The sequence below is a fragment of the Anser anser genome (genome assembly GCF_964211835.1).
Source record: "Anser anser genome assembly, chromosome: 2".
Lineage (NCBI taxonomy): Eukaryota > Metazoa > Chordata > Aves > Anseriformes > Anatidae > Anser > Anser anser.
Genome location: NC_139721.1, coordinates 107,236,024 through 107,263,072, shown reverse-complemented (window position 1 = coordinate 107,263,072; position 27,049 = coordinate 107,236,024). Strand labels below are relative to the sequence as shown.

Here is a 27,049-nt window from a genome sequence, read left to right as displayed (position 1 = left end):
TTTTAGAACTGTATTTACAGCATGTCACAAGAGCGCACAGAACAGTTCAGCGTATAAGGCCCTGCTTCTCTAAACACTTATGTAAGTGTTTCACCACAATCTTGAGAATAAGCCAAGCAATTTGAATGAGATTATCTGGAAATTCATGTATTTAATGTTAAGCATGTGTCCAGACATTTGCAGTATTAGAGCTTAAATTGGACTCGTTTTGTCCAAACCCCACTTGTTAAAAAAAGAAATGTGAGAAGCAGACCCTGTGTGTGCATATGTTATAAAGTACTAAAGGTAACTGAAAATGGATTAATCCAGATGAGTGCTAAAAAAACCCAACCCAACCCAAAATAGTTCACAGTTTCACAGTTCACCTCTTCACAGTTCTAAATACAAAATTACTTTTTATTTGTTTTATTTTATTTTATTTTATTTTTTTAAGGACTACTGGTATATTACCCTGTCTGCAGTGACCTTTTGCTGTTCAGGTCTTCCTTCTTAAAAATAGATTAGTGTGGAATAAAAGGAACATTTTGCAACACATTGTGAAATTTTTGGGAAAAAATACATGACAGAAAAATATGGGAAACTTTCTTATATGGCTGATAGTAAAGGGAACACAGATTTTACACAGTTTACATTTTTATTTAGCTGTTAATTTTGACTTTGCCGCCAAGATCCAACTATATGGTAACTGAACACTTTAGCATCTGCAATTTCTTAAAACCCGGTTAAATACATGCAATTCCTAGCATAACTTTGTTTTTGCCAGCACTTTTTGTTACATTCCATTAAGACCAAACAGGAAATAGATTTCCTTCAGTTTAAAAGTTCAGGAAGAAAATGAGCCTCTCTTTGTAGCCCAGAACAGAATGAGATCTTTATTACTTCATGCTATCAATTAACAGGTTAATGTTAAAATAAATAGCAGTCCTTTTAGTGTTCCAATAAGTGAATGAATTTATTGATGTTGATTCCTTTTAATTAGCATATTTAATACTACATTTTTCCTTTTATCTGTTTTAGATGTCATCATTATAATACTTTCTCCTTGTTATATTTGTTTGGTCTATATACACAGACAATATCTATATTGTACATTACATAAGCAATTGTTTATTTTTTAAGGTTATTTTTGTTGGTTTTGTTCATGGAAAACAATGCAGAAAAAAATGCCTAGGGGATTTTTTTAAATGTACTTTATCGTTTAATGTTCAGTCAAGTTCAAACACTTCTGAAAAACATGTCTTATCTATACAGATCTTATGCACTGATCCTATGCAGGTCCTACTTAAGCATTCTATGATTTTTTTCTTTTTTTTTTTTCTAAGAATAGTTGAGATTTAGCCATGTCTAAACCAATTAGGACCTCTGTGAAGCATGAGATTGCAGATGCTTTCTGCTTTCTATAAGCTAGTATCTTAAGTGTCTTAAGCATCCCTTTTTCTGTTTTTTGAAACTTGTACATGCACTATGTTATTTATTTTAAGTACACCTAAGAAAATTAGAACTGAAGACTGAGAATGAACTTATACTTTCATACAAACCTCAAACTGAACCTTTTTTTGCAGTTGAAAAAGTGCACTGTAGGTTTATTTTGTTTGTTTCTTACATTCAGTTTCTTGTGCCTCTGCCCTTCCTGGTTTAAACCAGGCCTGGAAACGGAAATGCTGAAATATGTCCAGAAATGTTATTCTTTAGTCTATTTTTGGCTTGGGGAAACCACAAAGAACTGGAAATCCTAGGAGAAAAACAGCTTTTAAGAAACATTGTCAACTACTCAAATCTAGAGATTACCAGAAATAAATATCAGAATTTATCTGAATGTATGGACCCACTGAGTTTTAGCTACCAGACATTCATCTGAAGGTTGTTGAATATTTCTTTTATCTTATACAAATCATTAAAAAAAAGATAGTTGCTGCATGTTTTTACAGCTCTTGACATACCACTAAACAGCAACACTAATGCCAAAACTAAATTATGACAGAAGATTGCAAATCTTCTGAAGTCAGACCGAAGTCTGTTGTATGAATTCAAAGCAGATCCAAAATTTCAATCTCATTTGAAGAAACTTACTAATCTTTGAATATCACCAGAATCCACTTTTTAAAAATCTGGATAAAGGACAATACTATAAGTGTGTGTGTACGCGTGCATGTGTATAAATCAAATTAATTGAATATTAATTGAATATTGTCATTGTGTGCAAATCTGGGGTTGATTTTTGATTAGCAAAGATGAACTTTTTTTTTTTTTATTTCACTTAATCTAATTTATTGGGATTTAGGATTTTCCCAGTTTAACAAACTGAAAATATACACTGTGATTCACCTTAAGATCCTTAAGTTTTTGAGTCCAGTTAACCTGTATGATTACTGGGAACTGATAAGGCAATTAGTTCACCTGTGTAACTGCCAATCCTTTCCCACTTTAAAGAGTATATGCAATGATTTTCTTTCTAATTCTCTAAGTTAGGTAGATGAGTATGAGATAACCCTCTCTCCCCTTGCTAACTTTTAATGGACTCAGCTGTATGGATTTCTGTCAGGCTTGTGCAAGTTACTAGAATTAAGGGTAGGAGGTAGTTTTGACAGGTTTGTAAGAGTAGGCAGCATAATTGTGGTACTTGCAGTCAAATTTTAATGAAATATTGTTAGGTTGGGAGGTTACATTAGCTTTATCACTTGTCACCTGAGAAAAGAGACCAACATCCTTTCAGGCAGTTATATAGAGCAGTGACATCTGCCCTCAGCTTTTTTTTCTCCAGACTAAACAAACCCAGTTCCCTCATCTGCTCCTCATATGTCTTGTTTTCTAGTTCCTTCACCAGTTTTGTTGCTCCTCTCTGCACGTACTTGAGACACTCAACATCTGAACACAGGACTGAAGGTGTGATCTCATCAGTATTGAGTACCAAGGGACAATCATTTCTGTTGTCTTGCTGGCCACATTATTTTTGATTATTTCTGATACAAGCTAGGATAGCACTGGCCTTCTCAGCCACCTGGGCACACAGTCAGCTCATGTTCAACTGGCTGTTGACCATCACCCACAGGTCCTTTTTTGCTGGCCAACTTTCTAGCCACTCTTACCCAAGCCTGTACTACTGTATGGGGTTGTTGTGACCCAAGTGCAGCACCTGACATTTCGCCTTGTTGAATGTCATGTGATTGGATGTGGCCCATTATCCAGTGTATTCAGATCATTCTGCAAAACATTTTCACGTTCAAGCAAGTCAACACTCACACCTAACTTGGTATTTTCTGCAAACTTACTGAGGATCCACTTGATCCCCTCGTCCAGTCATTGATAAAACACAAAACTGGCCAATACTGAGCCTTGGGGAATGCCACTGGTGACCAGCCACCATCTGGATTGAGCTCCATTCAAGAGATCCATCCAGTCTCTTTGAGCTGTCCATCCAGTCAGTTCTTTACCCAGCAAATTGTATGCCTGTCCAAACCATGAGCAGACAGTTTCTTCTGCAGAATACTGTGGGAAATGGAGTCAAACGCTTTACTAAAATTGAGGTAAGCAATTCTTTCTCATAGAAGGAGATCAGGTCAGTCATGCAGGATCTCCCTTCATAATCCCATGCTTGCTTCTTCTGATCGCTTGATTGTCCCATACACGCTGTGTGATGGCACGCAAGATACTCTGTTCCATAACCTCCCCTGGTATCAAGGCCAGATTTATAATTCTCTGGACCCACAATACTTCACTAGCCTTTGGAACTAGTATGGGAAAATTAATTACTGGATGTCTTTTTCTGGCTCTGTTATTTGTAAAATCTAGTTTCTTTTCTTCCATACAAATAGTAAGAAAATAATCAGAAATTTAAAGAAAGGATATATAGAAATAACATGGAAATGGAAAGACAGAGAAAAAGAAGTAAAAACACATGGGGAAAGTGTGCAAAGAAAGTAAAATTCACAAGGAAAGCCAGAAAAGGAGAGGGAAGGACCCCAAAACAGGACTAAGTCCTTTGAGCTAAATACAGCCTAAGAATACAATTGTGTTAGGCTGAAGGAAGATGTCATCGCTTTTTTTCAGTGTCTGAATAGTTTTGTTTATAAAGACTGGGCTTCGCTGAGTGCTCTAAGGTTAAGTTTTGGTGGTGAGAACTACTATTTTAAGTTGCCAAGCCAGCAAACTGCTTCATAAAATACACCATTCTTTGCTCTTATATAATGCTTTGCAGTTTATTATATTTCATTTTACTAATCCATTCACTGACCAGCAAGTGATCTTAGATACTTAGAAGTACTTTCTCTGTATTCTAAAAAAGTAACATGGTCAGGATATTTGCTACAATGCACCTGTGGCAAATTAATTTGCTTCCCCCTAGTTAATGTATGGTTGTATCAAAGCTCAAAGCCTACTTTATCAGTACTTTATTATCAGGCTCTTTCTCAAATGAGCTTAATTCTTTCCTTTCTGTACTGCTGTTGAGGCAGGAGCAGCACCATGCTGAGGTCACCAAACTCCACCTCTTCTGATCCGAAACCTAGATTGTACCTTCCAGGAGCACTTTTGAATCCTGCCTCAGTGGCCCACTAGTCTGACAAACAGTAGCTGCTGCTTTAATACTGGATATAGTTAAAGAAATCACAGAAAGCTATGTGAATTACTTTTGCTTGGTGTGCTTGGTTTTGATTTTTGATACTTTTTTGATGCTGCCTCTGATGACCCAAAATAAGAATAACTGTTTTCCACATCTCAGTTTTTTTTTTTTTTTTACAAACGGCAGCCTGTAGACTACTTTATGCAAGTTCAATACTCGCAAGCCTCAAAGAAAAATGTCAACACAGTTCATTATGTACTTGACACATCCTCTCAGATTTTTTATGCTAATTGCCAACCTTTTTCTGTCACCTACAATTTCTTTAAAAGAATGGTGTAGGCTGAAGAATTTTGTATAAAAAAAAGAAACAAAAAACATCCAGAATATAATAATACCAAACTCAGTTACATTATCAATATTAAATATCATTGTTATGCTATCAATATTAATATGCAATATATGGTATGAATATTTATTAATAAAATCAATTCCCAGAAATATTAATAGTCGTGAAGCCAGGGATTTTACATCATGTCATGTAATTCATACTGCCCGGTATAAAAGGATGGTATTCAGAGTACAAAATACAATTTTTGTACAACTTGATCTGTAGAATTAATTTTCTGCTTAGTTGGTTTCAAAGAAAATCATTGGAAGTGCTTAGATACAGGTTGCATGAAATAGGAAAAAAAAAAAAAAGTGTGATCTACTCATAAGGTAGGCACCTTTTGTTGTTGTTTAGAAGCCTGTGCATCATTAAAGAGATTGTGGAATTTCTGTATGTATGGTAAATGGAAGTTTTCTTTCTTGCCGTCTTTATAGAGAAAATGTGTATGAGAAGCATTCTTGAATATTCATACTATTTTTCCCCTTTCTTTTCACCTTAAATTTCACTGAATCACTTTTTTTTTTTTCCCTACAAGACTGATATTGATTAAAATATACTTAAACATTTTTTTTTTTCCAAAATTGATTTAAGCTTCTTATTTTGAAACATACTAAACCTGGAAATCCCTACAATTGCAGAGAACATATTGCAGTGTGAGTCGCGGAGAGATGCACTGTTTTTCTACCTGTTATTAAGAGCTCTTTTTGCAGTCTTTTTTTTGGCAAATCTAGTGCTGTTCTATGCTGCCTCCACCTTTTGTTGTTATGAGGGAAAGCCAGCAACACAATATTTGGAATGTGTTTTTAAAAAAAAAAAAAAAAAAAAAAGTCTTCTTCAAGAGAAGAATGATGTTCTAATAATTGAATATGAATAATGAAAACTAACTTCAAAAAACTGAGCTGTAGTTTTCATCAATAGGACTTTGGAATTTTTTTCTTTGTTTCAATGTTAACAGATTTTATGTGTATTTATTCTTTGCCATTTTTCTGGAAAAACAAAACAAAACACAAGGTGAGAGACAGGTAGCAACATACTTCATATGATATTTTTTTGAGGTACAGTAAAATTAAAATTAATCTAATAAACATAGGATTTGTCTTCTAGTGTAGAACTGTCATAATGGTTCTAATTTTGGAATATGTCTGATGGAGCAATACTGAAGAAAAAGGTGTCACCACAGCCCAGACTTAGACCTCCAAATGTGACAATCTGTGAAATTTCCTCAAGACTGTGCTCAGGTAAATACAAATTAAATCAACCATCAGTACCTGGACATGTGTCTAGAAGCCAATCTTTGTTAAAGAAAATAAATCCCCTTTGCTATTCTGAAAGTTGGAATAGAAAGCAAGCCTTTATCCCAGCAACAAGTAACATGGACTTAAGGAAGGAACAATGTTTTTTAGCTTTCATTTTGTCTTCTAGTTATCTTGAAGTCCTTTACATGTAGATAGTTCTGAAACTATACAACTTAGATTCTCCAGTGATGAAGTGTGAACTGATGTCAATTGATCTGATAGAGACTTCATTTATCCCTTTGTAATTTATTGCCTTTAGGAAACAAACAAACAAAAAACAAAGCTGAGGAACTGAAACTTAATCTAGCTACCAGGACAGAATTTCTGAAGGAGAGTTATTTAAGAGCTAGCTGTGCACTAAATTTACAACCTTTATATAAATGTAAAGAAACCACGTAAACCACCTATAGATGTTTGTTGTAACAACAGTAATCTGAACAACCTAAATTTTATTTTTCAATGGTAGGTGTAAAAAAAAAATAACGAATGAAATTCCTTTCTACCAAGTTAAATGGTGTTTTTAAAGGAGAAATAGGTAAGTTATAACCTCTATTTTCCTTCAAGATTTCCTCAGCCATGGGATCAAAATAGAACCTGAACTATTATAATAATAAAGCTAGGGCTTTTTTAGCTTTTGGTGGTACAGCTTAAAGATTTGCAAAGTTCTACTTTTCAGTACCTGAAAATGGGCTACTGCTGGCTATCTACAGAGACTAAAGGAATACTTATTTTGTCCAAACCTGCTGATTCACTCAATTACCCTAAAGGAAGGTGATATACTATTCAAGATGATCACTAGTCCTCTTGGTAGGGCCTGTAAGTTGCTTCCATTTTTCCTTCAAATATGCCGTGGTTAGTCAGCAACTTGCCCAGCAAAAGTAGTTCTTCAAAAAGACTGGAACTGCAGGGGAACTAGAGGTTTCCTGGACAAGCTGAGTTCGGCAGTGAAAATGAGAACAATGAATGATTGACAGAATAATTGTCAAACTTACATGGTATTGAGGAAGATAGGGTCTATAGCTTATCCCTTTTGAAATAATGTTTAACAATTTTGGTTTGTGTCTGCATAGATTTTGAAAAAAAAAAAAAAAAAAAGAGAAAGCTCCATGAGCTAGCATAAGTGTTTTCTATTTTGGCCTTTCTTTTGAATAACAGTGATGTCAGAGCTAATATGTTCCCACAAGTGGACTACTTATTTTTATTAATACTGATTCAGAACAGAATGCAAATGCCACAAAATGGTGGAAAACAATATTTCTGTTGTTCTTTACTGTGTTACAGTAACACTTAAAGGCCTTCAGTGAGATCGAGATTATACTGCATGCAAGCATTCGTAAACCACATTATATTGAGTCAAGCCCTGCCATCAAGAAGTGTTAGCAGAGCCTCAGGTCTCATGTAACCCAGTACTGTGTCCTAGTAAGGCTGCCTTTAATTATACTGTACATAAGCAGTTTTACACTCAATGAAACTTAATTATGAGTTAGCATCACTCACAGCATTCAAAAGAGATTGTGTTCTCACTTTATAAAAGCAGGCAAGACAATGGATATTTTTATTTTTTTTTTTTTAGCTTTGCCAAGATCAGAATGACCTTGACTCTCAGCCAAGAACATTCCAAGTGAGCTAACAGCAGGAATCACATCCACAGTTGAGATCATCTTTGCAATCAGATAACAATTTGTTCCCATTTGTGAAAGTCATCCAGCCTCATTTAAGGACAATAGTAGTGTACAGTATGTTCATAGCATGTTTTAATGTCACAGTGTGAAGAACATGAGAAGTTCAGGAAGCACAATATACCTACTTTAAAAATGTCATATGATGAGGCAATACTGTTTTTACAAATTGTTATAATAAAATATCACACAGTTCACAGCTAACTTTAAAGGAGTTTGTTCCATTTTCCCCCACAACTTAACACATATTTTTGCCCATTATATTGGTGCAAGGCAGTTCAATCCCATTATATGTTTGGAATCTGAAACCATGGTTTGAGAAGGTAATCAAGACATTATCAAAACATTATCAAACTGCCTAGAGTAGTTCTAGTTGACTAACTGGAAAGCAGAGAAACTACATTCAAAAACAATGAGACCAGTGCAAAAAGCAAGTAGTCCTGTCCTTGTGGCAAGTTTTAATGTAGATCCATTTCATCATGCAGTCATGCAATTGCTTCAGCTGATACAAAAGAAGTATTGTGCAGACTGGTATCAAGTTTATGATAGGTGCAAGGGGAAGCGCCTTCTTTTCTTTTTTTTTTTTTTTTGTACACAGTTCTACCTTAAAGGATATATAAAACATGGCTTTAGCTTAAACAGCTCAAGAAGATGTATGTTCTATGCGAACTGGAGTGATAGAAGCTATTCCTCTTTGGACAACTGAGTGAGGTAATTTATTCAACTGCCTCTCCTAGATATGCCCACAGAAGCCTCTCAAATCCTATGGACAGATGGAAAGGAGAGAAAGTTTTATTCTCATCAATTGTGTAAAATGCTTTTCAAGAAAATTACTTGTAACTTTTGGGAAATAAATCAGAGATGATCTTGGAAAAAAGAGCCAAGGTAACAGCAGATGCAACAAATGAGAGGTTGTGATATGGATGGCTTTCCTTTTTTTTCAGTATTCTGAACAGAACAGGAAGGCTTTCTTTTTAATATTTTTGAACTCTTTCAAATAATGTATTTATGGGAGACCAAGAAAAAGAAAAATTAGGAACAAAAATTCAGTTTCAGTTAATCTTAGCAGCTCACCATGACCTAATCCTTTCTCCTCATCTTCCAAAACTTTGAGTCTTAGGAGTTAAGATGAAAGCATTGATTGGATGAATTAGGTGGTATAGTGATGAATTACAATGGTAATGCATTGAGGCAAAGAACACTTTTATCTCTTCCCGCTCTTGTTACGTGGGAATAAAGAAATTTCTTATGGGGAGGGAGCAATTGTCATTTAGAGATGATATTGCTGAAGAATAGATGACACATTAGGTCCACAAAGACTTCACAAGTCAAAGATTTCAGGGCAAATTGTGGTGGAAGATGCCAAGTCCATTCTTATTATGAAATCATGGAGAAAGATATTTGGCTTTTAAGGGATTTAATAGTAGGGAGACCACATACTGTTATGAGTAGTTATTATTCTCTCAAAAATTGTTCTTTCTTAATCTCAAAATGATTGAAGGAGAATTAGAGGAGAATTAGTCAGATTTGATATTTTGACTTTTTTTTTTTGTGTGTCTTTCTTCTAGTAGGTCTAGTTCTTATTTTGCAATGATAACTGATTTAGGACTAATTCTACCACAGTAAAGAGGACTGTACCAATACAGAAACAGTTTAAGAGAGTTGTCAATAATCAGCCCCCTCCCCCCCTCCCCCCCCCCCCCATATGCATTTTCTTTAGCAGGGTTCATCCTTGTCTCTGCCACTGTGTCATTTCTGAAAAAGAACTTTGCCTCAAGATAATGTGCATATTTTTTTTATCTTTTAGGTAGCACTGGGTGTTCTTTAAGCCTTGAATAATTAATATATGTGTCTCAGGTGGAAGTTGTTATATGGCCACAAAGTTTTTGGTAATTTTTAAATGAGACTCAATAAAAATCATTTTACATTGCTAAGTTTGTGCAATAAATGTACTGAAAATATTTCCATGAGTGTTTCGTGATGAACTTTATTGTCTACATGGAAATCTATTTTAGTGCAGTTCTCTGTTACTGTTAAATCTGTAGGGACTAGCTTCTGTTCTACCATGATTATATGATTATATTCTAATTTTACTGGGGCATATTATTGAACTAAATTACATAGTTATTGTAGTTAAAAATCCATCTGTATTTTGCTCATTTGCTTGTTACTTTGTGTGCTGACATAAAATCTAGATTATCAAGAATTTGCTTTTTAACTGACTTGTCTAAAGCACAATAGTCATTCTCTACATCCACATGTCAAATTATACTCAACATCGTGACAAAATTTCTAAAGATACAAATGGAATTGGAATTTTAAGGAAAAGGAAACAAAATGTTTTTAAACTTTCAGAATTGAGAGCTCAAATCTTAACTACACTAGGTTGTTAAAACAGTGGTCCTCAGTGAATGTTCTGTATTCTATGGTGTCCTGGTTCCAGTTAGGACAGAGTTAAGTAGCTCATAGTAGCTGGTAGGGTGCTATGTTTTGGATTAGGATGAGAAGAGCGCTGATAACATGCTGATGTTTTAATTGTTGCAGAGCAGTGTTTACACCAGGCCAAGGACTTTTCGGCTTCTCGCTCTGTCCTGCCAGCGAGCAGGCTGGGGGTGCAGCAGGAGCTGGGAGGGGACAGACCCAGGACAGCTGACCCAAACTGGCCAAAGGGGTATTCCATACCATCTGACGTCATGCTAAACAATATATAGGGGTGGCTGGCCGGGGTGGGGGGGCCGGCTGCTCGGGAATAGGCTGGGCATCGGTCAGCGGGTGGTGAGCAATTGCATTGTGCATCACTTGTTTTCTTACACATTATTATTGTTAATACTATTACCATTATCACTATTATTATTATTATTGTTATTATTATTTTCCTGTCTTAATAAACTGTCTTTATCTCAACTCACAGGCTTCACTTTCCCGTTTCTCTCCCCCATCCCAGAGAGGGAGGGGGGAGGGTGAGCGAACGGCTGTGTGGTGTTTAGCTGCCAGCCGGGTTAAACCACAACATATGGGCATCCTTGGTTGACAGGAACTGTTGACTAGCGTTCTCCAAAGTCCTGCAGAACCAACACACCTAGAAGAGGGTGTACTGGGCATAAATGGGATGACAGCCAGTAGAAAAGAGAGAAAAAATATGCAGCATATGCCATACATGCATATGTGACTGAATCACCATTCTCTTTCCTTTTAAATAGTCCTCTCCTGAAACTAAAGTAACTTAAGGTAGGTGGAGATCTAGAACTATGAGCATTTTGCATCTACTTTGCACAGAAGTAAGTGATTGATTACTCTAACCCAGGCATGAAGATGAAGTTAAGTGAGTTTGTCTGTTGACTGAGGAGAGAGTTTTCCACACAAAAGGTAAGAATCTTAACACCAACATTTTTTTTTCTTTCAAATTTTAAAGTGAAGTAGTACTTCAGCATATTTGCCAAAATGATCTTGTTCCTTATCATTAGATATCTTACTGAAATTTGAGAACTGATTTTCCACTGCTGACACTATTTAGTCTTGAAAGTGTGCTAAATCTTATACATCATGTGATGACAAAGATACTTCTATATCTAATACAACTAAAGGCTCTTTGCTGGAAAAGAGCCTTCTTTCAGTTCTTAGGCTACTTGAGATTCTGCTTTGATAGCATCTTACTGAAATAGAGCCAAGATGAATTGCATATTATTTATTTTAAATTGTTTTCATACTGTTCTTTTTGCATGGATGCTCACTGCAACATCTTTCTATTCTCTGCATTCCTTTAAGCACTCATTTCAGGTGTTTCAGGTTCGAAGTTGCTTGTTTGAGTAAAAATAACAGGATACATGAGTATCTACAGTCTTGGGGAATTCTTTTTTTTACCCTCACAGGTCTGTTTTGCTGTTTACTGTTGTGTGTCTGAACACACAATTCTGGCTTCAAAAGTTCCGTTGAATCATAGAAGCATTAAGGTTGGAAAAGACCTCAAAGATCATCTGGTCCAACCATCCCCCTATCACTAATATCACCCAATAAACCATGTCCCTAACCACCATGTCCAACATTTTCCTAAACACCCCCAAGGACAGTGACTCAACCATCTCCCTGGGTAACCCGTTCCAATGCCTGACTACTCTTTCTGAGAAGAAATTTCTCCTAATTTCCACCCTAAACCTCCCCTGGCACGACTTGAGGCCATTCCCTCTTGTCCAATCCCTAGAGACTGACCCCCACCAGCCCACTACTCCCTTTCAGGTAGCTGTAGAGAGCAATAAGGTCTCCTCTGAGCCTCCTCTTCTCCAGACTAAACAATCCCAGTTCCCTCAGCCGCTCCTCATATTACTTGTGTTCTAGACCCTTCACCAGCTTCATAGCCCTTCTCTGGACATGCTCCAGGGCCTTGATGTCTTTCTTGTAGTGAAGGGCCCAAAACTGAACACAGTACTTGAAGCTCGGCTTACACCAGAGCAGAGCACAGAGGGACGATCACCTCCCTTGTCCTTCTAGCTACACTATTCCTGATAAAAGCCAGGATCCTGTTGGCCTTCTGGGTCACCTGGGTACCCTGCTGTCTCATTTCAGGTGAGCATTGACTAATACCCCCAGATCCTTTTCCCTGCACAGCTTTCCAGCCACTCTTCCCCAAGCCTGTAGCGTTGTAGGGTGTTTTGTTTTTTTTTTTTGACCAAAGTTCAGGATCTAGCACTTAGCCGTGTTGAATCTCATCCCATTGGCCTCTGCCCATCGATCCAACCTGTCCAGGTCCCTCTACAAGGCCTATTTGCCTTCCAGCAGATCAACACTTCCCCCCAACTTGGTGTCTGCAAACTTACTGAGAGTGCACTCAATTCTCTCATCCAAATCACCAAATCAAATTAAAAATATTAAAGAGAATGGGTCCTAACAATGACCTCTGGGTAACACTGCCCATGACCGGTCACCAACTGGATTTCACTCCAGTCACTACACCAAAGAGTGTACCTGTCCGAGTCATGGGCTGCCAGCTTCTCCAGGAGATACACTGTGGGAGACCATGTCAAAGGTCTTGCTGAAGTCTAGGTCGACTACACCAACAGACTTTCCCTCATCCACCAGGTGGGTTACCTGGTCATAGAAGGAGATGAGTTTGGTCAGGCAGGACCTGCCTTTCATGAACCCATGCTCACTGGGCCTGATCTCCTGGCTGTCTTGCACACATTGTGTGATTGCACTCAAGATGACCTGTTCCATCACCTTTCCTGGCATCAAAGTCAGACTGACAGGCCTGTAGTTCCCTGGCTCTTCCTCAAACCCTTCTAATAGATGGGTGTGACATAAAATTTTTTTTAAGGTTTCCATAAATTACAAATAAACTGCCACTATCTTAACTTATCTAATTAACTTATCTTAATTGTGGAACCAATGTTGCATTAAAGCTTCTGGCTAACTTTTTTACACCATTGGATAGGTGAACTAGAAATTTTTACAGACATTATTTGATAGAAACTTTTTGAAATCCATACACTGGCAGGAATTCCATACTGACATAGATATTTAGAACTTGCATGATCAGGAATTTGATCACTTTTATGGCTCCTTTTGTTCCCCAGAAAATAAAAAATTAAATCTGAATAGATTTGGTGGTTCTTCACAAGAAATAGAAACCTCTCTCCAAGCAGATGAAGACCTGTTCTTGTGTGCAGACTGCCCAGAATAGGTGCCAAGTTAAACAGTGGACCATATCCTTACTTATAAATTCTTATGTTGTTTTCACCACTTTAGATGCCTGACAATGTTCTCTTTGGTGCTGATATCATGATCTGTGAAGCTGAGACCTGTGAAGACTGGTAGCTAAAACTACATGAAAAAACAACACAAAACAAAACAAAACAAAAACACCAAAAAGCTATTCCAATGACATTTTCCAAAACATCAGGAAAACACTGGCTAAACTACCATGCCATGTAGCTCTACAGAAATGGAAATTCTGTTGTTACTAAGCAACATGTTTTTTCAGGTGCCTAAAGCATGCACTGAGTTTCAGCATATGTTGCTGCCCTGTAGTCAGTGATTCCCATTGCTCTTAGGACTGAAAATCTCTATAGCCCCAGATCTTTGCACACCCATGATACTTTTTATGGCTTGACTCCAGTCTTTTTCTGAGGAGCTGATAACCATGTTCTTAGGATTTTTCAGGCTACCACCTCCAGGGCAATAAATCTGGAATTTCTGGTTATTGCCTAGAGCTGTCTTATTTACCTGTAGCTTGACTGGCAGATGTTGTCTGGCTGTGCCTTGATGATAAAATTCTGTGACAGTGATGAGAAAGCACAAGGGACTCCAGACATCCAAGCAGTTTTTTAAGAGTCATCTATTGCTGGCCAATTGCCAACCACAGATTTGTGTTGAAAGAGGTTCAGCTGTTTTTTTTTTTTTTTTTTTGATGGAAGTTTGTTTTATTTTTAAGGATTTTCTAACTAATTCTATTACCTGCTTCTGAATTTATGTCACTTTTAATTCCACATACCCTAACGAAAAATCTAAATAGATCTTAGTTGTAAGAGTCTAGGAACCCATGATTTGCCTTACAAGTACTCCTTTTTCTTAAAGAGATTGGTTACATTAAGAAAAAAGTGGGAAAGTGCTGCGGTTTAACCTGGCAGGCAGCTAAGCACCACATAGCTCTTTGCACCCCACCTTTCCCCTGCAGTAGGATGGAAGAGAGAATTGGGGAAACAAAAGCTTGTGGGTTGAGATAAAGATAGTTTAATATGACAGAAAAGAAAGAGAAATAACAACAATAATAATGATAATAGTAATAATAATAATGTGTACAAAACAAGTGATGCACAATGCAATTTCTCACCACCTGCTGGCCGATGCCCAGCCTATCCCTGACCAGCTGGTCCCCCAACCCTGGCCAGCCACCCCATATTAATCTTTCAGCATGATGCCATATGGAATATCCCTTTGGCTAGTTTGGGTCAGCTGTCCTGGTTCTGTCCCCTCACAGCTCCAGCTGCATCCCCAGCCCACTCACTGGTAGGACAAAGTGAGAAGCTGAAATATCCTTGACTTGGTGTAAGCACTGCTCTGCAACAATTAAAACATCGGTGTGTTATCAACATTATTCTCATCTTAAATCCAAAACATAGCACCATGCCAGCTACTAGGAGGAAAATTATCTCTATCCTTGCCAAAACCAGGACACACATATGTAGTTTTCTTTAGAGTTCTGCCGGAATTTCTGTGTAACCTAGGATTTTAGAAAAGGTTTTTAATGCATTTGAGGATGGTAACTTAGGCAAACTGTATTTAATGTCTAGTTCACCGATGAACTATTAGAAATAAGAAATATTTCAAGTTAATGTTATAGTTTACACACACGACTTCAAAACTTTTAGAAAATAATTATCTGTCAGAGTTTTATACTTTGTGAATTAGGAACAATCGCTCAGAACTTTTTCAGATAATGTGAAAATGAATGTAAGGGCAGATTTCCCATTGGTGACTATCTTATATAATGTTGCAAGATCTAAAAAAAATAGTATTTTTGTGGTATATAAGGGATAATATCTTTATTATTATCAATGTCAGTATATTGAAGAAGTCAGAGCTTAATTCTGTGTGTATTCACACAAATACATCTTCAAAGTGAATATGTTGGCTGGAGAAAAACTGAAAGTCTAAATATATACAGTCCTCAAACTGATGTCTAGAATAAGACTATAAGCACAAATATGGTGTCTTAAACTACTAAATGTTTCATAGTTATCTTTTCAAAACCTGTACAAACTTTCTATTCAACAAACAAACAAAACAACTACAACCAAATAAAATCTTCTTTAGAAAAGATTTAAACTCTTAATTGCCCATCTAGAGAAAGAGTTTCTGACCCTAACATAAATTACGGCTTCACTGTGACCATCTCAAATACTACAGTAATTTCATTAAAGTTTTTCTTTAATCAATTGTTTCTTTCTTCAATTGTTTTGGTTCTTAAGGCAGATTTCTGTACTTTACAGTTTCATGATGCATTGTTTCCATGGAAGCCTGAAGATTTCAAGTCTATACACAAAAGAATGCCTAAGTGGTTATTAATATGCATAAATTTTGATGGCAGGTTATGGCTTTGTTGTGTATAGATTTTTACACAACTTCAATTCAACAGCAATTTAAAATTTATATTATACTTTTATGGTAAATCACAGTATTAGATTATGTGATTCTTAACAATACTTAGTCATCAACCAATTTAACATAATTATGCAATAGAATTTAATACAATTGAAACATTCAAGAATGGCAAGGTTCACATGAGACTTACTGCAGGGTGTTGGGGGAATTCTAAACTCAGTTGTGCACTTACAAACTTACCCCTTTTTTGGTGAACTACTCACCCTTCTCTGTTGTGTGTACAGTGGATGGATGATCTTTGAACCTCAAGGAGTCTGCCCTAAGAAGTGTTCCAGCTCAGGGGGCAATGAAAGATCACAGCCCACTGTGACCCCTGGAGAGTGCAAGGGGCTCTGTGCTTAGGAACACTATTTATAGGACCACAAGACAATTGGTTGTTAGTACATTTCCATTCTGGCTACAGTTCAGGTAAGGCAATTTTAGTATTTCCACCAATCTTCCTTATTTCTGGTACCTTTCAGAATGTACAGCTTTGGTAGATCCCAGATTGGGCTACCATGCAGGCTGCAGAGTCCAAGACGTGATCAGCGAGTGCCTGTTCACACTCACCTTTTATGCTGTTGTGGTTTAACCCGGCTGGCAGCTAAACACCACACAGCCGTTCGCTCACCCTCCCCCCTCCCTCTCTGGGATGGGGGAGAGAAACGGGAAAGTGAAGCCTGTGAGTTGAGATAAAGACAGTTTATTAAGACAGGAATATAATAATAACAATAATAATAATAGTGATAATGATAATAGTATTAATAATAATAATAATGTGTACGAAACAAGTGATGCACAATGCAATTGCTCACCACCCGCTGACCGATGCCCAGCCTATCCCCGAGCAGCCGGCCCCCCACCCCGGCCAGCCACCCCTATATATTGTTTAGCATGACGTCAGATGGTATGGAATACCCCTTTGGCCAGTTTGGGTCAGCTGTCCTGGGTCTGTCCCCTCCCAGCTCCTGCTGCACCCCCAGCCTGCTCGCTGGCAGGACAGAGCGAGAAGCCGAAAAGTCCTTGGCCTGGTGTAAACACTGCTCTGCAACAATTAAAACATCAGCATGTTATCAGCGCTCTTCTCATCCTAATCCAAAACACAGCACCCTACCAGCTACTAGGAGGAAAAATTAACTCTGTCCTAACTGGAACCAGGACATATGACTGTTGCCCATTGACAATAGAGAGATAATGTGACACTGATTAATCTTAACCATAGTTGAGCTGGGGAAAGAGCTACTCCACCACAGGATTTCACTGATTGTAGGTGTGCAGATGAGCAGATGAGGTTTGACTTAAAATGTTCAAGTCTCAGCTAAATGGCCTAAGGTAAGAGGCCAATTTTTCACACAATTTGCAGGATTTCAGGTAGACCTTACTTATACAGACATCTGCAAAGGTAAAGTGAACTTTATTTTCATGTAAAACTCATGTCATTCTCAAATTGATCTTTTTGGTCATCTGTTTTTCATTGTAGTAACGTAGTAGAACACCATTAAATTAGTTGTATCCTGTCAGAAAATGACAGCAGGAAGTTTAGCTTGACATAAACTACAAGGACTGACCATATGCAACACATTTTTTATTTTTAATTGCTTCCATAAACACACAGAGGTCAAATTAGCAAAGCTGATGTATGTTTTTGGGTCGTTATGTGGTATTTGAACTAAATACTGAAGGCTAAAAATGGAAAACTGAAATACTGAAGAAGCCCAGAAATTTTAATTTATGTTTTGGACCATACATCAAAGAAAAAATGGATCTTAGAGACTTCTTTATGGATAAGAAGTTAGCCCAAGATTTCTTGGTAAAAGGAAACATCATAAAATGCCCAAACCCAACTAAGCAGGCAGTACTGGCTCAAGTGCTTTTATTGCTGAGTCCATTTTTAAAGTACTTTAAAATTAAATAATTTCTCTGGATTAAAAAAAAAAAAAAGTGCAATAAACTCTGAATATTGTGTAGAAAAGTATATTTCAAGCTGCATGAATAAAAGATACACAGCAGATTGGTACTTAACAAACTGGTAATGTTCTCTGTACTTTGTAAAAAGACATTAGCAACGCTATCAAAAGACTGAATTCTTTAAAACAGGCTAGATAAGGAAAATATTTCTGTACATCTGAATTCCAGACTGGAATATCTTTAGAGTGAAGATTACAAGACTCTAGTTAGGTTACTTGGCACTGTTTTCAGGTAGTATTTTCAGAAACGACAATGCATTTTTTTTTCCTGACAAAGGAAAGTTTGATTGATTGATTATTTATTTATTTACCAATTTATTTTTCAGTGGGTGGCGCATCTAACAGCCAAAAAGGGACAGACAGCAGAGAACATACAGGACTGTGCTGGAAGAGCTAGGGCAGTACAAATGCATGTCTTGTTTGTTAAGATGTAGTTTTGCAGCGATTCTTTGAGAAGTAAGCTAAGGCTTTCTCTGGATTTATTAAATCAGTAACAATTAGAAAGTGTATTTGTAGGTTGTTAATTAGCCCAAATGAAAAATTTAGTGTACAACCCAACTTTTACCTTCTAAAATATGTGTATCCTTCTCTAGGCTGTTCTCAGTTATCTCCACTTAAAAATTACTCCAGAGATTCTCACATATAAACTTTGAAGTATGTCATCTCCTATCACTCATAGGGACCAGACTCTGCTATTTAAAGGTATTTTGGGGAGCCTGGCATTTCCTAATGTCACACTATAACAGCTAGACACTGTTTCATTTCATGCCTGCATAGAAAGAATACTTTTGACGCAGGTTATTAGCTTCATCACTGGGCAGTTTCATTGGAGATGAATGTTTATATTACTTTTTAAACACTAAAGAAATAATATATTTTACCCTTTACACCTTTCTTATATGAATGCAGATCTATATTTGTCTTCTATAAAGAACATAAAGACATCTAATGTAAAAACATAAAATAAAATCCATTATTCATAATTCAAAAATAAAAAATATTATGGCCTTTTTACCACAACAACTATTTAGCTTTTATTATTATTATTATTATTATTATTATTATTATTATTATTATTATTATTATTATTTTTCTCTCTGTTCCTCCTAGGTTGAACTGAAATTTCACTTTGTTAACATGAAATTTCTTGTGCTTCTGTTTTCTTTGGAGTTGCCAGTACTGCGTCCGCATCTATCATACAATGAGAAAATTGAAACACACAGTTGCCTTACTAGATCTACCTTTATTGTTTCTCTGAAAGCACTGTATTGAGGCTAAAAATAAATTGAGCATGGCATGCCTACTCTGAATGACACTTTCTTCTCTTTTGAGCATAATTTTTCTTCATTGTTTTCATGGCTACCTATACAACTGGTTGTACTGTATATTACTTTAAAAGAAAAAGTTTAATAGCTGTTTAGGTGCAATGTATTTTTCGATTCCTTCTTTAGAGTGATGACAAGCATCCTGAAGACTCTGAGAAATTAATTATGACTATTAATCAGTTTTCCTAATCTGTGTAAACATTTTTTTCATATTTGCTTTTAATGTCTGACATTGTATCTCATGTAGTTTAACTAAACAGATGAAACTAATTAATCTTGTTGTAGTAGTATTTGTTCTAGTTGGTCAGTAAAACATCTGGAAAGCTGATGACAAATTGAGAAGGTTTAGTTGAAGATTTACAACAAATGTTCAGGATCTAACAGGATATACCCTGGGATGCGACACTAAGGAAAAATCAAATTTTAAGAGCTGCCCTCACCACAGACTAAAGGCACCTACAGTAAACAAAAAGTTCTGGTACTAGTGAACGAATATGTTGTATTTTCATTGAAAGCTGAAATTGACCAACTGAGATCAGAAACACTGTGCTTCTTGTCCCACTGAAGTAATTAACAGTTGAAAAAACTTGACTAATTAAATATTAGTTTTCTGTGTTACTAGGTCAAAAGAAGTTTGATGTGTTTCTAAAACGATATAGTTCAACTCAATCAGAAGTTATGAACATTATTGGAAAATTACCTAGTTAAACTCTGTTGCACATCTTTACAAAAGAGAAATCAACATCAAATTAATTGTGCTGGCATTCGGGGCTCTGAATCAGCTTCTATGTTTAAATTGACTTTTTCTGTTTGATATAGCTCAGAATAATGTTCGCATTCCAGATGTTGAGAATATTGCAATCTAATAAACAGATACTCGCACTTACAAGGTTTCTGCTTTATTATTTAGGAAAAAATCTGTCCAACTAGTCAAGAACTATAAGGACAAGCCTTTATTTTAAGAGGTACAAGTATCTCTTAAATACCAGGTTGAACTTGATTCTAATTTTCCAGATCAAACTTAAAAATAATTTTAAGAGGAAAAAAAATAAAGATTAATACATGAAATTCAGCTCTGTGTTAGCAATTGACGTTTAATATCATATGCATGAAATAAACTTTAGTTCATACCATGTTCATACCATACATTTTTCAAGATTGAAATTGACAAAATAAGAAATCTGAGAATATTATGTCTTCAGTATTTTATATATATATATTACATATTATATATATTTATAATATATATTTGTATATATTTATATATACTATATAATATATAATATATATTATATATATTATTATATACATTATTTTTTCATAGATTTATTTTTTTTCATAGAATATTTATCATCTATACCATGTAATTTATCAGTGGGAGCAAGACATTTTAAATGTGCGGTTTTATTGGCTGAAATCTAAGTTCACCTGAAAAAATACAGCAACAACCTTTGCTGTTATTTATAAATATATGAGTTCTAGACATGTGTTAATGAGAAGTTATTATGAAAACAATAATAATAAAAATAACTATGGAAACACTTATTAATTCTTCATAAAATCAATTGTATTCATATATTATTTTGAAAATAGCATACTGACTGTAAAATCCAGATGGCAACTGAAAATAATCAAAATATATTATTTCTATATCACAAAGCAATTCAGTTAATGACAGTAATATAAGGTGTAACAGGAATATTATAGTTTTATTTGTGTATACAGTTGTATATTTGTATATATAGTTGTATTTGCTGTGATACAGTTCCAGATTGTCTAACTTCAATATTTTAAGTTTAGTTTTGTTTCTATCTGGAATCTTCACTTCAGCGCTAGGGAAACATTCTGTTAGAATTCGATTTGTTAAATTAGGTGGTGCTACTTGTATTTTTGTTTTCAATATTGTGTTAGTAATAATCCTGCTGCAATAATTTCCTTTGCTAGCTACTGACAACAATAGGTGTGTTCAACTGGATATGCACAAAGCTTTTATCTCAGTGGCATCCGATTTCTGTCCTAAATGGCCAAACCAATGGCAGCCAGCAGTCCTGCATAATTTGAAGTTTTCCCATTGGCATGAGAGGAGGACCAGTCAGAGGATATTTTCTCAAATAGGTTTGTCATTGACCACAAGTCAATGCGAAATGCAGAAAGACTGAAGAAGCAGTATGTAGCTAGTGAATACAACTGGGTCCTGTTGCTCTTTGGCAGACCAGTTGAGTTTGAAGAATGGCTGTCATTAAGGAGTCTGTCTATTGCAAAATATTTTGGTTAAAAGACAGTTGCTGTGAAAGCAGATTGAAGAAGAGGGACGCAGAAAGTAGAATTAAGGTAAGGACAAGTTGTTTTTATCTGTTTGTTTTCTAATGACTAGCTATCCATCATCTGTGGTGCTCAAGATGCTAACTGTTTGTGGTAATTTAAGTATATTCTGAAAGATTATTAAAGAACTTTTTTTTTTTTTTGTGGATTAAAGATTTTCCATCCAACAAGTATGATTTTTTTTTTTTTATTATTCACATCACTACATACATTCAGCACAAGCCTTTGTGCTATTTTAACTTGACAGCAGTTAGAGACTTCTCCATAGTATACATAAAAGGACAGTGAAAAACTGAGAGTGAAAAATTCATTTTGAAACGAAAAACAAAATAAAACAAAACAGTCCTACATAGAAATGTAGGTCTATGAATCTTCTGCCCCAAGATAATTGGAATTTTTATTTGCATAAGATATTAGGATAATTATGGAGGTTATAAAAGAAGAACACTATTGGAGAAAGGAAATTAGTCTTTTTGTTTGATTAGAGACAGAAGAAGAATGAGTGGGAGAGAGCTGATTTCTGTAATTTAAAATATAAACAAAATTTCAAGAACGTCATTATGGTTAACATTGAAGGAGAAATTGCTAGAGGCTTAAACAGACTGTTTTTATTAAATTACAGTAGGCAGGAACTGGCCTACATTGTAGAAAATAATGTCGAAAATAATTAGCAATTACACTGTGACTTTATAAAATTATTTTTCTACTCGTGAAAAACAAATTTAGCTGAAGGTGAAAGACTTTCTCTACCATTTGTTCTTATGGTTATACCTTACTGATGATTTTGTAAAAGTAGGGTTATGGTTACACAAATAATTACATGACATATATGTATACATCTATATTGCTTTTGATTAATTTTACATAATGAAAAATCTTTTTATTTAATGTTCATCAAATTAATGTCTAGAAAATGTCAAAACAGGCAGCTCTGACTTTTAATGTTCATGGTGTAGTATACTGTAGAGTCACCAAAGTTTCCTTTTTCATATATACAGAGGCATGCCTCTGTTCAGCACAGTAGGGGCAAAGACTATGTCATTGCAGTTCTTTAAGTTCTTGGTATTCCCAGAATATGTGCAGAATAAGTGTATAAAAACCTGTGTAAATGCTAATCTAGCAGCTTTCTTGTGGAACTCTGCTGTAAGGAAACTCAATAACTGACACATTTTCTGTTCGATTATTTATTTATTTATTTATTTATTATTTCACTTCTGCATCATTGTTTAAGCTAGTGCAACAATAGAAGACTGGGGTTGTTCCCAACTATCATAATGTAGCTGGTTTCTAGAAATCCAGATGCTGAGAATTTGCTCTGCCACGCAACTGCTTAAGAGAAATAGTTACAAAGCTCAGCTAAAATAGTTGAAAAATAAAGCAAGAATGACCATGTCATACATTTTGACTTTCTACAAGTTATTGTTATTCTATGCAGTAGGGGACTGCCTTTCTAACGTCAGTTCCTTCTGACTTCGTAAGCAAGAAACAATGGTTTGAAGCACAATAGGATTTTCTGTTTTAGACAATGACTGTCAGTCCCATTAGTATCCTGCTGATATGCTCAGGAGAAGGCAAAACCAAAAATACAAAAGAGAAGTCAGAGTATTCTTCAGGAAGATGGTCTATTCTCCCACGTTCCTGGTGACAGGAGGAGGGGGAATGGGCTAAAGTTGCGCCACGGGAGGTGTGCCACTAGGTGCGCCACTAGGTGATCTTGGAGGTCTCTTCCAACCTAGATGATTCTGTGATTCTGTGATTCTGTAATATTCCCAAGATAATACATTAAAACCACAAAGCTTTGTTTTTTATTTATTTTTATTTTTATTTTTATTTTTATTTATTTTTATTTTTATTTTTATTTTTATTTTTATTTTTATTTTTTATTTTTATTTTTATTTTTATTTTTATTTTTATTTTTATTTTTATTTTTTATTTTTATTTTTATTTTTATTTTTTTTATTTTTATTTTTATTTATTTATTTTTAATTATGTGGCAAAAGTTGTTAATATGCAAAGACTGCTGAAATGAAGTAAGTGATCTTAATCTATTGATTCATTCACCTGGATTGAACACCACAGACAGTGGTTTCAGAATAGAGTTCTTCCTAGCAGCCCAGTCACATGATGTAGTTTAGAAAACTATTTTTTTCTTTGAAACGATCCCTGTTAGATGACAGATTCATTACTATTCTCACTTACTTTTTCCAACATTTCATTGACCTCCTTGCCAAGAATCACTCCTTTACTAAAAGCTGAAAATTCTTGTGCTTCCATTATGCTAACTGCCAAGCAGTTTTTTTTCTTTTTTTTTCTTTTTTTTTTTTTTTTAAATCTAACATTCAGCAGAGCTAAAGAATCTCCCCTTTGAAATGCTTTGTCTTTAAATATGTATAGGAAACAACGAAATATCCCTTCTGCCTTCTGTTTTGAGTAAGCTGAGATCTGTAGTGTGTGTTTCCAATCTGTGGATTAGTTTTATGTATGTCCTTTGAACTCTCTGCTTCTAAATATGTTTTTGATAACTTAAATATTGAGATAGTAAAAAAATAAATGTATAGTTGCTAGTTGAAATAAAACTGTCTCTTATGAGGTGCTGTTTTTCTTTTAACTGAGTTTTTTGGTAGATCTTCAACTACCACTTTTTAAAGCAACAACCAATTCTTCAGGAAAATAAAATTGTATCTTTATTCTTTCATTTTGTTTATTTCCTGTGAGTCTTTTGTGTGTGTGTGTGTGTGTGTGTGTGTGTGTGTCTACTTCATCATTTAGAGATTTCTTAACAAAGTATTGTGTTGTCTCAAAAGCAAGATCATTTTTGCCTTTCTTAAAAGCTTTTTTTTTCAAAGAAATCTACTTTCCATATGTGACTATTGATATGAAAATTTTTTTTTTCTGAAGTTTTAAGCAGTACCAAGATCTTACATTGTATTCAATTTTATACATTTAATCTTCAATTCTCTTCTTTCTCACAAAACTTTTACTATATGTTATTAAATGCAACTGAATTTTAAAAACACAACAAATCATCCAGCTACTGAAACTCATTTGTGGCTCTGTATCCTTAAACAGTAAGTCTGAAAGCCCATCATTATGCTTTTGTATATTTTTCAGACTATTTAATACTTTTTGTATATGTGTGAGTTACTTGCTACAAGCTGCTCAATGTTTTGATAGGCATGATGATCTTAGGTGATTTAAACAAGCCAGCAAAGGGAAGCCAGACAAATGTTTGTTTCTGTTACAAGGGAATTTATTATTTCTTAAAATTGGACCTGAAATTATACAACCTTATTTTGAATGTTTTAAAAGGAAGTGAGCAATTTTCAAAGAAACTTTTATTTTATATATATAGCAATGGTGTATATATATATGTATATATATATATATATCATATATTTATGTTCTTTGGCCAAGTTCTTGCAGTCCTTGGACATAAAGCATTTTTTTGCTTTATGATTCCAATAACTACTTTTTTTTTTTTTTTTGAGATTTTGAATTTGTTTACTTTTGGGAGAACCAACACAATGTTCCCAGCCTTAACTTTACTTATGAGCTATCTTTGTTAGAGGAAAATATATTATGCAGGATGAAACAGCACAAGAGATGAGAGGCTGTTGCTACTCCACATTCCCAGGTCCATTAGCAAGGCAGAAGATGTATTTTCAGAAGCTGCATGCTCACAGAGCACACGTATATGCTACTTATATACGTATATGGCTGGCCTCAGAAATGGCAGACAGACACTCAGAGAACTCGAACACAGAATGAATGGCCTCATCCAGCTGCACTCTCTAGCTGAGCAGGATGGAAGTCCACCAGCATGACACGTGCATTTGTACATATGTGCAAAGTGCATCCCTCCAGGAGCTGGGCTTAGACACTCAATCTGCCCAATAGCTGGCCCTGGATCCCAGTCTCCACAGTTGCTGGCACAAGGACATACAAACTTCTGAGACCATGGGCCCACTCTGATTGCTTGTACTGACCACCACACACACACAGAATGGGCCAGGACTTTCCTGTTCCCAGCATCTGACACCCTATGCCTTTAGGGACACAAGCATTCTCACACCCAGAGTTGACTGAGACTCCCCCTGGTCCCTTAGCCAACTCCACTATACTTTTTAGCCCTAAGAGATACACAGACACTCTCACAACCGTTCATGGCCCTTAGAGATACACTCACCCTGTTGCTCTGAAGCTACCTAATTTCTGGCTAATCAGGCTTGATCATTGCAATTGACCACCCACTCACTCCTGCACTTGCTTGAGTTGCTAGCACCATGGACTCAAGGGTCCTCCAACATATGGTGTAACTCCAGTTGCTGCACTCACACCACCATACATACAAGTGCACACAAAATAGAGACCCCCCTCAATCAGGAGGGATTTAGAAAGAAATTTAACAAGAAGACAGGACAGGTTGTGCTGATCAGACAGAGGACATGGCCAGACAAGTGTACTGACCAGACCACTATTTACATATGAACAGCCCTTTTAATTTTCTTACCCTTCTATTTTCCCACTCTTGTGCTTCTCCTAAATCATCTAAAACCCTCCCCTTTCCTGCCTTTTGTTCCTCCTCTAAACACCCCAGAATAAGTCCTGCTTTCTTGAACTGCTTTACTTCTGCACCCTATAGTATGTCCCACCCCAATGCATCAACCCCTTTAGTCCAAAAGGTGATCTAGAGAGTTGCTCTGGATGACTCATCATGATGGGTATAATCCATGGGCAGGGGTCTGCTGGGGCAGCCCTGGGAAGGACCCAGATAAGGTCTTCCTTCTTCAGGAGTTCTTCACTTGTGTTTCTGCCTAACATTGTGCGTCCCTCTACTCCTCTGGGCTTGTGCAGATGAGTCCTTCTGGAAATTGCATTGAATAATCCTACTGTTAAAAGAATTCTACCCAGACTGGATTTGCACTCCTGACCTGTTAAGAACATAAATAACTAACTGGCATCATGAGATGGAACACATGAGAGTTATGTAGCAAAAAAGTGTTGACTTCTTGTTCCATTTTTATTCTTAGCTTTTATACCTTCAGAAAACATTCAAATCAGTTTCTTAAATATTTCCATAGGCCCCTTCTGAAAATGACCCCAAACCTTTCTTCATGTGGCCTTCCAGTTTTAGGAATAATAAATGATATAACCTATTTGCTATAGTAATGAAATTCAGTTAGTCTTCCAGTACTGACTTCAGTCTACCTTACCTGTCCGATTTTTCATCAGTTGCTTTGTCTTTCCTTAGATTGATTTCTAGTCCTTGTTCTTTCTTTCTGAGATTAGGGCTGTCATTTTTAAGAGTATATAATATAATATAATATAATATAATATAATATAATATAATATAATATAATAAGCAGAGCAGAGCAGAGAAGA

General features: G+C 35.8%; 1 long non-coding RNA gene across 2 annotated transcripts; it reads left to right on the top strand.

The window, feature by feature from the left end:
- The first annotated feature begins 10,026 nt into the window (after positions 1-10,026).
- LOC310893608 lies at positions 10,027-20,377 on the top strand. Of its 2 annotated transcripts, XR_014579132.1 has the most exons (4): positions 10,027-11,148; positions 11,225-11,286; positions 16,299-16,482; positions 19,131-20,377. It is a non-coding gene; the product is annotated as an uncharacterized lncRNA (long non-coding RNA). The 2 variants fall into 2 exon arrangements; XR_014579133.1 differs by having other exon boundaries at positions 10,027-11,286.
- Positions 20,378-27,049: the final 6,672 nt, after the last annotated feature.